The 12,608-nt window shown below is 40.8% G+C and overlaps 1 long non-coding RNA gene across 1 annotated transcript; it reads right to left on the bottom strand.

Annotated features, from left to right (window-relative positions):
* Positions 1 to 7,046: 7,046 nt before the first annotated feature.
* LOC308383128 lies at positions 7,047 to 9,181 on the bottom strand. The gene is made up of 3 exons (XR_013969072.1): positions 9,083 to 9,181; positions 7,563 to 7,688; positions 7,047 to 7,453 (listed from the first exon to the last, which is right to left on the bottom strand). It is a non-coding gene; the product is annotated as an uncharacterized lncRNA (long non-coding RNA).
* Between the last annotated feature and the right edge of the window lie 3,427 nt (positions 9,182 to 12,608).

The raw sequence follows: 12,608 nt of genomic DNA, 5'->3' as shown, positions 1-12,608 counted from the left end.
TACAACAGCCCAGGCAGCATTGTATAAAGCTGGTTAACATGTTCACTTGTGTCATTTGGCGATGTGATTAGTACTGCTAGTCACATCGCTAGTGGGGGGGGGGGGGGGGGGGTCTCCCACTCTCGTGGTGTGCTCAGTCACAGAACACATACAGTAACTACATAAGGCATAGCCTGGGTGGCTAGTGGGAACATTAGGTGTGTGTATCAGTCTTTCACATAACCTTACACCCCCAATATGAATTTGAGGTTACACCAAAACTACTTGCCATTAAAAACACACCTCAAAAAATGGTTAATGGTTGCACAGTGTTGCTTTGAAGTTCATGTGGCTTCAGAACCAGCTCATTTCTCAAGGCTTTTGGTATGTGTTTTCATGTGTAGACCAAGGTTTCCTGACTGCCTGAACCATTTTCCACACTCAGTACACTGGTAAGGCTTCTCCCCCGTGTGAAGTCTCTTGTGTACTCTGAGGGTTTGCGGAAGAGAAAAGCTCTTGTCACACTCTGTGCAATGGTAGGGTCTTTCACCAGTATGGGTCTTTTTATGCGTTCTAAGTGAACCTAACGTTGCACAGCTGTAGTCGCATTCATCGCATTGATACGGTTTCTCACCAGTGTGGGTTCTCATGTGCTGGGTCAGGCTGTGGGAGCTGCCAAACACCTTACTGCACTCAGTACAGTAGTGAGACCTTTCACCTGTATGTGTTCTCAAATGCGTCTCAAGGTTGCTCTTCTGTTTGAAGCCCTTTCCACATTGGGTACAGTGGTAAGGAGTCACCCCGGTGTGTACTCTTGTGTGCAATGTGAGCTCACTTGCACAGGCAAAACTCTGTTCGCAGTGTGCGCAGGCGTGAGTCTTAACACCTGTATGTGTCACCTCGTGCCGCTTCCAAGTTGAAAGATGGGTGAACCTCTTGTCACAGGTACTACAATGGTATGACTGCTCCCCTGTATGCAATTTCTCATGTACTTTAAGTGCATCCAACCTGGCAAATCTCTGTCCGCAATGATCACAACCATACGGCTTCTCTCCAGTATGTATCCTTTTGTGATTCTCAAGTTTCTCACGTCGTCGAAAACTCTTTCCGCAAAGGTCACAGACGTGGGCCTTCTTGCCTGTGTGAATTTTCTCATGCTCGGTAAGGTATCGTAGAAAGGCAAACTCCTTCCCACACTGAGGGCAGACATAGGGCTTCTCTCTAGAGTGAATTAGCAGGTGGCGCTTAAGTTCAGACGCTGTTGAGTAATTTCTTCCGCAGTGAGAACATTTGTTGATTTTCTCTTCTCTATGCTCAGTCATCCCAGGCATCCTACAGTGTTTGCAAAGGTAGAGCTTATTTCTCGAGTGGCACAACTTATGTGTGTGATGGCTTCCGACCTGTGTGAGTCCTCTTGTGAGCACTAAGGTGTTCTACCTGATGAACTGAACAGATAAATGGTCTTATTCCTTAATGAATGTTTTGTGTCTGTAGTCCAGAACGTGCTGGAAATTGTTTCACAGTGCGTGAGGTCGTAGGTCTTCCTTTTGGTATGTGTTTGCTGATGAGTCTTGAGGTCAGAAAATGAGGTGAAACTTTGTCCACACGGAACATAGACCTGGGACTCTTCTCCAGCACCTCCAGACAGTTCTTTATTTCCTGTGTAAACAATTATGAAAGTATTATTCAAAATGTTAAATATATAATATCAACACGGCATATCTTAAATACAGATTCATCAATCAATTAATATAATTGAACAGTTTTATTCAAAAAGTGACACCTTCCTATATTCTATAATAATTACACATACATTGGTATGTTTAAAGCCTTTTTTGATTTAGGCCGAATCTCGATTTTTTCCCCTTGCCCCTTTTTCTTTGTCTTTGTCTTAACCCTAGCACTTGCAAGTGTAAGGGCCAAGGGCTGAAAACTTTCCCCTATGAAAGGATGGTACATGTAAAGCACAGGTGGATGTCTTCAAACAAGTGCTGTCATTCACAGATATCAAACGGACTTCGCGGATAAGTTATCTGTAGACATGCGTGACTGTATGAGCTATGAAACTAGCGATTTAAAAAAAGTTTCAATTATGGTTGCAAATATAGATACGACTGTATAGAGCACAAAACTAGACTGTCGTAATTGTTTTGTGGACGGTACATGTAAAGCACGGATTGATGTCTCCAAAGCAGGTGCTGTCATTCACAGATATCAAACGTAATTCGTGGATAATAGAGTTATCTGTACACATGCATGGAGCCAGGCTAGTCCTAGCAAGCTACCATATAATCCAATGAAGTGGTGGCATACGCGTTAGCTGTAACCTAAAACTACTGTTTGAAAGCTTCAGTTAAGACCTACAATACTATGCATCGTTCGTGTAGCACATTTCAGATCAAACCGAGTCATTATAAACATATAAAAAGTTGTGTAGATAGCTTTATTCATGTAAAATATTCCTCACATCAAGCAGCCATGTTTTTTGGAAAATTCCCGAGCTGGTTTCGCTGTGCGCTCTGGGATAGCCCTTGGAGGAGCAAGTAAGGTCTCGGATCATCTTAACTCCAAGGGCCATATAGCCCTCAATCTTATCCCTTAATCTTGATCAAATTGGGTATTGAGACACCACTAGCTCTCACATGAACGCACAACTTCAAGGGTAAGGGAGAAGATAAGGGGCAAGGGGAGGAATTGAGATTGGGCCTTAATCTGGATGATTATGGTTTACAGCTCATGGAAAATAAAAAATACAGAAATGTCAACCTGAAAAGAGCTCTATTCTAATTTATTACTGCTATTTGAAGTGTTATAAGAGATGCTGCAATACTAAATGTCTTTTGTACTGTTTTCTGCCCATGTTTAAATTGCAACATAATTAATAGGCTGACCAGAACTCCCAATAGGTTCTCCAATCAGGTTACAGAGATTTAAGGATTAAAAGCAGTAGTCCACTTACACAATGGCCCTAACAGAGCCATCATTTAATTTAGGTGAGGTTGGCTTTTAACTAGAAATCTCTGAATTTCTTCCTGTTACCACTAATCGTCGGACAAATATGTCACAGCTCTACCATGCTCATTAACATCAGTTCGCCTCAACTGCATTTGGAGTAGCCAAAAATCCAACTATCATCTCCACATACTTCACTACAATCACTAACATACCAGCTGCTACCAAAAACAACGTCATTGGAGTGAGGAATTCGTTCGAACATTCAATCACAAAGAACAGACTTAGTTAGTCAGTGACGCACAAACTTGTAGTAAAGGAACTGGAAACAAGTTTTACATTCAGACATAAGTAAACAAGCAACCTAGTTACCGTGCTGACTCTTCTGGTGATTTTCCTCGAACTGACCTAATCATAAGATGTGCCGAAATTCCACGCATGCAATCCGCGACGGTCTATGGACTTTGTAAAACAGTGTGTGAGCTTGTTGGCTTGGCTCGGGCCTGAGCTGCGCGCCAGATATAATGTGTGTTCCTAGTTCGATCGCCGTCCACGTGCATGTGTGTGCACGGTCGCAAACATGCATGTGATATGACCAGACGAGCCTACGTGCAGCGCTAAATTCGAGTGTTCCCTTCGCTATAGTGTGGCTATAGAAGGACAATGTATGTGTAATCTGTTTGATTACGGTGCCAACTTAGAAAAGGGAAATGGCTAGTCAGGCATGCAAGTCAAACATCCAAATTTACAACACTTGGCTTTTGTGTATATTTTCAAATAATAATAGCCTAGCCTATACAAATAAAACATAGCATATCAACAGTTATGTTCGGTGAACAAAACAGATCAAATACACTATGGCAAAAGTAAACAGCTTGGCAAGGAAGTGCGTATGCTATAGTTACCAGACCTTTATGAAGAGGGTTATGTTGGCAGATCCGACGTTGTTGAGGCAGAGAGAAGAGATGCTGTAGACGACCGTAGATGAAGGAATGAGTTGCTGTGATGTTGAAGAGAGGTATATGCGCCCTTGCAGTCGAGAACGAACAAGAGACAGAGAACATTCGTAGGGACGTGGGCTTTGTCAAGAGGGGGCGTGGTTCAAGTGCCATCGGTAGACTGACGGTTTACTATAGGTTCCGGATTAAGCCATACGCGAGTCAAACACAATGGACGTATTCCAGGTGTACCTACAGGAGAATGCTGCTCTGTTGCCTCTTCTGCCATGATTCATATTCAGCCGCGAATCAATAAATCCAGAACATGTACAGAATATAGGAAATATAAAACATATAGGCTACAGATGGTTATCCAGGTTCAGGAAAACCAAAAGCAGCAGTTTACATCCCACAATCAGAATCACGTTTATTGGCCGAGAAAGTTTGCACAAACAAGCAATTTGACTCCAGGTTAAGTGTCTCTCATTGTACTTACACAAAATATAGCCTACACAACAGTACAGCAGCCTATTAAATCTAAGAAATATATACAGGGAGGAATGGCTATAGGAGCTGTGAACTGTAAACACAACAAGTAGTGTATAGAGGTGGAAAGTGCAAGAAGTGCAGAGATACATATTAAATGGTAGGAGAATGACGTAAGAAGAAGGGGGTGCAGATGGTTGTTTGAAGTCTGAGTTGGAGCGGGTGAGGGGTGTGAATGTGGAATGATCATACCTGCTGTAAACACATACAAATCGTCAGCTAGTTGAGGGTTCTGTATAGTCTGGAGCAGACCTGGGCAAAGTGCGGCCTCTTGGCTGTCCCTGACCGGCCTGTGGAGGTCAATGGTAAATTGGGAATCAAACATTAAACGATGAAAATGTATATATTTATTTGTATACTTATAGGCTACTATTGCATTGCAAGCTTGCTCTTGTGTGTGTGTGTGTGTATGTGTGTGTGTGTGTGTGTGTGTGTGTGTGTTCCATGTGTATTGGTTGTCTGGGCACACCTTTAATACTGCAAAAACATGCTAATTTGTAATGCTGAATTGAGTTGAGCCTATTGGTCCTGCCCTCGACAACAGTCCCACTATCAAATGTAGCCCCTTTGGGAAATTAAGTGCCCGCCCCTGGTCTGGAGGGAGGTTTTCCTGTAGTAGGTGATGTCCTGCAGGGACATGTTTAAGTTCTTCTACTGTAGCCTATGTTATTTATTTTTTTAAAATCATATTCATTGTCTATGCTGCTTGGCAGCTAACTCACTTCATTACAGTAGTATTGCTTTATGAGCAGTTCCTTCTTTAATTAATACATTTGTTTCATCAATATGCCTGCCTATCCTTTTGGAAGACTAAAGATACACACAATGAGTGCACGAGCAGAGTGCATGCAGGTAGGTAGGCCATCCAATAATTTCATGCCAGACAAAAGAAATGATTGGACAGGTTTCTGGTACAAATTAAATGATTGGACAGGCTTTTCACAGTCCTTCAGCTGCCACACACTGTAAAAAAAAAAAAGCCTGCCTAACTTAAAATTTCTAAGTGACCGGTTGCACCTAAATTTTTAAGTTGGCCCAACTTAAGTTGCGGAAGCAAACTTTTTTTAGTTGTGCTGACTACCCCTGCATGTGGACTGAACTTAAAATAGAATGTTGTGTCAATTAAAGATTCTCTGTTGACTAAACATAGCTAGTTGGGCCAACAAGCAGATGCAAAATGAAAAATAATATGTTGCCCTTATTAATTATTTCATGTTGGCCAAAAAGCCTATTTTTCATTATTTCAAATAAATTACACACAATAATCTGATCAAGTACATTTGATTTATTTTCATTTAAAATCAAATAACAGCATTAACTCAGATATCATTTAACACATTTCAAATTATTCAAACATCACATAATTCTCCCACGTTAAGACAAAACACGAAATAAACAATGCACTTTAAACAAACGGTGTGTGTGCGGGTGTATGTGTGGATGCGTGTGTGTAGGGTTATGTGCGTTTATGGAGTGTGAGGCAGCTTGAGAGTATGAAGTTAGAGCACGGTGCTCTCCAGTGTGAAAACTCAAAGTTAGAGCAAGGTGCAACATTACAAACTTACAAAAATTCATCAAATTTTAACCGTAACATTTGAAAGAAACCTTGACCATTAAACCTTAAATAACACATTTTTCAAGGACAGATGCAACCTTCTCTATTTCAAAGTGCTTTGGGTAGGCTTTAGAGTACACAGTTTCAGCCAATTTGTCCAAGATATTCATTTTCATGTCTCTTAGAGGCTTTTTTCAGCCTCAACTCCACATCATATGAAAACGAAGGCACTGAAAACTTTAAACAAACGGTGTGTGTGCGGGTGTATGTGTGGATGCGTGTGTGTAGGGTTATGTGCGTTTATGGGGTGTGAGGCAGCTTGAGAGTATGAAGTTAGAGCACGGTGCTCTCCAGTGTGAAAATCTCACTGTAAAATGTGATAAGTTGCGTTTACTTGGAGGAGTCCAGGAAACCGGTTGCCTTGAACAAGTCAAGTACATTGAAATAGAATTTTCAAGTAAGGTGTACTTAGCCTCCATAGTACACCTAACTTGAAAATTCTATTTCAATGTACCTGACTTGTTCAAGGCAACCGGTTTCCTGGATTCCTTCAAGTAAACGCAATTTTACAGTTAAGTTAGAGCAAGGTGCAACATTACAATATTTTTACAGGAACATTTTAACATTTGACAAGTAAATGGAGGAGGATCTGATAGGACGGGATGTGAAGCATGGAAAATTAGCCTTAAGTTCAAAATGGCTAATTATCGTCAGAAACTCCGCAATGCAGGATGCAGTTTTGCATTTGAAATTGTGAGAGGCAGCTTGAGAGTATGAAGTTAGAGCACGGTGCTCTCCAGTGTGAAAATCTCACTGTAAAATGTGATAAGTTGCGTTTACTTGGAGGAGTCCAGGAAACCGGTTGCCTTGAACAAGTCAAGTACATTGAAATAGAATTTTCAAGTAAGGTGTACTTAGCCTCCATAGTACACCTAACTTGAAAATTCTATTTCAATGTACTTGACTTGTTCAAGGCAACCGGTTTCCTGGATTCCTTCAAGTAAACGCAATTTTACAGTGAAGTTAGAGCAAGGTGCAACATTACAATATTTTTACAGGAACATTTTAACATTTGACAAGTAAATGGCTAATGGCAAAATGGCTAACTATCGTCAGAAACTCCGCAATGCAGGATGCAGTTTTACATTTGAAATTTTACATTTGAAAGAAACCTTGACCATTAAACCTTAAACAACATATTTTTCAAGGACTGTATTCTTGCGGTGCACTCCATTCCCTGGTGTAAAAGAATTTTCTGGACTGCCTCGAATGTATATTTAAAGTCCTTAGGGTACTCGATATTTAAAGCAAAAAACAGACCGAAGAGGATCATGAGAGCATTTGGGAAGTCTCCCAGATTGTCCATGACAACCTCCTCCTCCAGTACTAAGGCCACATTGACCACTGTGTTGGTAACACTGTCAGTTACCTCCAGGATCCCCATTTTCATGGCCTTTGTATGTGGCCCCAGTGCCTCAGTATCCTGTGAAACACAATAAATGACACTTAGTGTCAGACTGAAAGCATAATGTCTTATGCAATTATTCCTGCATCTCAAACAGTAATACCATAAAGTTACTAAAATGATTTACCTTAATAGAACCTTTACCAGCTTGCCAGTGGTGAAGCCTGTAATGCTTAACCAGGACGTCTTGCTGCAAATGGACAAATTTACAATGGCGGCACTGCATGTGATTAGAAGTCTGGAAAAAAAATAACTGAAATACAAACAAAGACAAATGCATCAATAACTGGTGATTATTCGAAGAGAACAACCATATTAAACTATGCTTATGTATTTTTAGGGCATTCTTAAACCTAACGCTGATTCCACTCAGACGCTATGCGTCCCGCTCCTTTTGGGATGAATGGAGATGAGAACCAAGCAGTCACCAATCAGTTCGGCGTGTGTGAGAATTGGAAGTTGTGCAAAGGGCGGGAGTAGGCTATTAAAAAAATAGAGACACAAGATGGAGGGTCTCTGGAGTCTGTTACTGAGAAATATTTAATCTGAATAAAGCTGAATACAGGTGTTTAAACGACTTTTATATGTCTACTTCGACTCAGTTTGTTGTTTATATACTACACGGACACTGTCAGGGCAAACAGAATGTTGTAGGTCCTAAATGAAGCTCTCGACGTTATTGTTAGCTGGCTGCTAACACTTTAATGGAAGATAAATGTAGAAGCTAGCTGCTAACATTAGCCTCATCGGTGCGTTTTGCCTTAAAGGAATACATTTAGTGGATACGTAAATAAATTAGAGCATGTGCAACATCTATTACATTTTATTGACTTCACAAGCTAATCTGCTATTACTTTCTACTTGACACTCCCTCCCTGACAGCCAAACTGATTTTTCTGACCCCCGCCTGCAGATAAAACGGCCGACTGGAAACATAGCTTAACAATGGCTAACTAGCCATCATACCTCTTCTAGGCTAAGTATAGCTGGGTACAGGGTGGTTGGTGAGGCAAATTGATGATCTCAAAATATGGTAAACCGCTTAAAACTCCAGTAGCAGGTATTAGTTTTCGTGTTTTAAGGCAATACTGGTTATTTTTCAGACTGAAATGTTTTTCACTCTTGCATAAGGAGACTTTATAGAGTATAGAATACTATCTGCTAACACGAAGGCACATGTGCTTTGAATGTTAACTAGGCTCACTGATCAGCCACTGACTATGTGATTGCAAAGTGCTAGTTACCAAGACTAGCCGGCTGCAGCAGAGCCATTTATCACACGTATCATAAGCCAGAACGCAAATGGAATTTGACAATCAAAACATTAAACCTTTAAATAACTAGCGGAGAACATTCCAGGAAATGTGTGCTACAGCGCTTATACAAATAATTATAATAAATAAATATATATGGCGCTACCTAACCATTAGGGTCAACCTAAACCACGTGCCAGTGGGGAAGGAAAGCTAAGATGTAATAATTGAAAATGTGAATTGCCAGCACTGCTCATCGCTGCAGGTAGGTTATTGACAATATAGATATTTCAAACTTTGTTGAAAATAGATATATACAATCGACAATAGATTTATTCAATTTGCTGATAACCTCGTAGCACAAAGACAGGGAGCTTATCTTTGAAACACTCACCATCTCAAGATGTCGTGACTTGACTTGTGAGGAAAATTCTAGAATAGAAGCCTAGTAGAAATCCGTTGCGCATGCTCAGACAATTCTCGCTGGTCCCTCTTGCTCGGCCAACATAATATTTTTTGTGGGATGTTAAAAGTTTGGTGAACACAATTATATATGTTCCCTTGATGAACATTTTATAGTACAGTAATGGAAATCATGCAATCATTGGCCAAACATATTTTTCTTTTTTGACACAACCACCATGTTGAGCAAACATGTATTTTCACATTTGTACAACTTTTTGCATCGATAATTTTTTTACAGTGCAGATAACAGGTAATTTTCTCGTTTTATTCATTGCTTCCGGCAATATTACAAAAAAATGAAAGCTTCCAAATTGAATTGCCCACCCTGCCTTTTATGGAACAGTTATCACCTTAGCTAAACAAATTACATTTTTACTTCTTTTATATTTGATAACATTCCTATATCATCCAATCTGTGCACCCAACGAAACAATTCCACACAAAAAAATGTGTTAAACATTCCTGGTTCTGTATTTGTGGAAACGGATGAAGTGGCTCAGACCAAGCCATACACTATTCCAGCCAATCAACGTCAAGAGCGCTTATGCTCTGAATTTGCTTCAGGAGCACAGAAGCCAGTAGTGGTATTGGCTGCTGAGCTCAGATATCAACAACCTTTTGCTGATCGAGGACAGTACCTTTAAATATTCATACTGAATGGTGAGTTCCTGTGCCCCTGTCCAGGACTAGAGGGCAGAGTTCCTATACCTTTTCATTGACAATTAAAAACTTTTCAAGGTGTCAAATTTCAGATTTCATGACTTTTCCATGTCCGTGAATTAAACCAACAAGTAAACAAACAGGTTAAATAAATATGATCTGAAGGTGGACCACTGGACTGGCATGATTTTATTGAACAATCAATATTTAATTGGCAGAACATACAATCATGTTACCAACAACAAAGCTAGGGGTGAAAATAGATTAGTCTGTGGTCAGCTTCACCATACCTACTCCAGTTCTGACATACCTAAAAAAAAAAAAATGTTAGTAAGAATATCTAAAATAATGCACATATCTAACTCCCAAGAATCAAGATGAGATATCTAGATAACATGACAAATGGTTGCACCAAAAATGGCAAATGGTTGCATGTGGGTTCAGAACCAGCTCATTTCTCGAGGCTTTTCGTGTGTGTTTTCATGTGTAGACCAAGGTTTCCTGACTGCCTGAACCATTTCCCACACTCAGTACACTGGTAAGGCTTCTCCCCCGTGTGAAGTCTCTTGTGTACTCTGAGGGTTTGCGGATGAGTAAAGCTCTTGTTACACTCTGTGCAATGGTAGGGTCTTTCACCCGCATGGGTCCTTTTATGTGATGTAAGTGGACCCAACGTTGCACAGCTGTAGTCACATTCATCGCAGTGATATGGTTTCTCACCAGTGTGGGTCCTCATGTGCTGGGTCAGGCTTTGGGAGTTGCTAAACACCTTACTGCACTCAGTACAGTAGTGAGACCTTTCACCTGTATGTGTTCTCAAATGTGTCTCAAGGTTGCTCTTTTGTTTGAAGCCCTTTCCACAATGGGTACAGTGGTAAGGAGTCACCCCGGTGTGTACTCTTGTGTGTATTTTGAGCTCACTTGCACAGGCAAAACTCTGTTCGCAGTGTGCGCAGGCGTGAGTCTTAACACCTGTATGTGTCACCTCGTGCCGCTTCCAAGTTGAAAGATGGGTGAACCTCTTGTCACAGGTACTACAATGGTATGACTGCTCCCCTGTATGCAATTTCTCATGTGATTTCAGTGCATCTAACCTGGCAAATCTCTGTCCACAATGATCACAACCATACGGCTTCTCTCCAGTATGTATCCGTTTGTGATTCTCAAGTTTCTCACGTCGTCGAAAACTCTTTCCGCAAAGGTCACAAACGTGGGCCTTCTTGCCTGTGTGAATTTTCTCATGCTCGGTAAGGTATCTTAGAAAGGCAAACTCCTTCCCACACTGGGGGCAGACATAGGGCTTCTCTCTAGAGTGAATTAGCAGGTGGCGCTTAAGTGCAGACGCTGTTGAGTAATTTCTTCCGCAGTGAGAACATTTGTTGATTTTCTCTTCTCTATGCTCAGTCATCCCAGGCATCCTACAGTGTTTGCAAAGGTAGAGCTTCTTTCTCTCGTGGCGCAACTTGTGTGTGCGAAGGCTTCCGACCTGTGTGAGTCCACTTGTGAGCACTAAGGTGTTCTTCCTGATGAACTGAACAGATAAATGGTCTTATTCCTTAATGAATGTTTTGTGTCTGTAGTCCAGAACGTGCTGGAAATTGTTTCACACAGTGCGTGCGGCCGTAGGTCTTCCTTTTGGTATGTGTTTGCTGATGAGTCTTGAGGTCAGAAGATGAGGTGAAACTTTGTCCACACGGAACATAGACCTGGGACTCTTCTCCAGCACCTCCAGACAGTTCTTTATTTCCTGTGTAAACAATTATGAAAGTATTATTCAAAATGTTAAATATATAATATCAACACGTCATATCTTAAATACAGATTCATCAATCAATTAATATCATTGAACGGTTTTATTCAAAAAGTGACACCTTCCTATATTCTATAATAATTACACATACATTGGTATGTTTAAAGCCTTTTTTTATTTAATCTGGATGATTATGGTTTACAGCTCATGGAAAATTTAAAAATACAGAAATGACAACCTGACTAGTCTAGAAATCTCTGAATTTCTTCCTGTTACCACTAATCGTCGGACAAATATGACACAGCTCTACCATGCTCATTAACATCAGTTCGCCTCAACTGCATTTGGAGTAGCCAGAAATCCAACTATCAGTCTCCACATACTTCATTACAATCACTAACATACCAGCTGCTACCAAAAACAACGTCATTGGAGTTTCCTCGAACTGACCTAATCATGAGATGTACGAAATTACACGCATGCAGTCCGCTACGGTCTATGGACTTTGTAAAACAGTGTGTGAGCTTGTTGGCTCGGGCCTGTGCTGCGCGCCAGAAATAATGTGTGTTCCTAGTTCGATCGCCGTACTTCCACGTTTATGTGTGTGCACGGTTGCGAACATGCATGTCATATGACCGGAGGACGATACGTGCAGCGCTAAGTTCGGGTGTTCCCTTCGCTATAGTGTGGCTCACAATGTAGCCTATGTATCATCTGTTTGATTAAGGTGCCAATTTAGAAAAGGGAAATGGCTAGTCAGGCATGCAAGTCAAACTTACAAACTTACAACACTTGGCTGTTGTGTAGCCTATATTTTCAAATAATTACATAAAAATAAAACATATAGCCTATCAACAGTTATGTTCGGTGAACAAAACAGATCAAATACATACACTATGGCAAAGGTAAACAGTCCTATGCTTGACAAGGAAGTGCGTATGCTATAGAGTTACCAGACCTTTATGAAGAGGGTTGTGTTGGCAGATCCGATGTTGTTGAGGCAGAGAGAAGATATGCTGTAGACGACCGTAGATGAAGGAATGCG

This window comes from Sprattus sprattus, assembly GCF_963457725.1.
Source record: "Sprattus sprattus genome assembly, chromosome: 1".
Taxonomy (NCBI): Eukaryota; Metazoa; Chordata; class Actinopteri; order Clupeiformes; family Clupeidae; genus Sprattus; species Sprattus sprattus.
The sequence above is the reverse complement of the archived record's forward strand: the minus strand, read 5'-3'. Positions and strand labels throughout refer to the sequence as shown.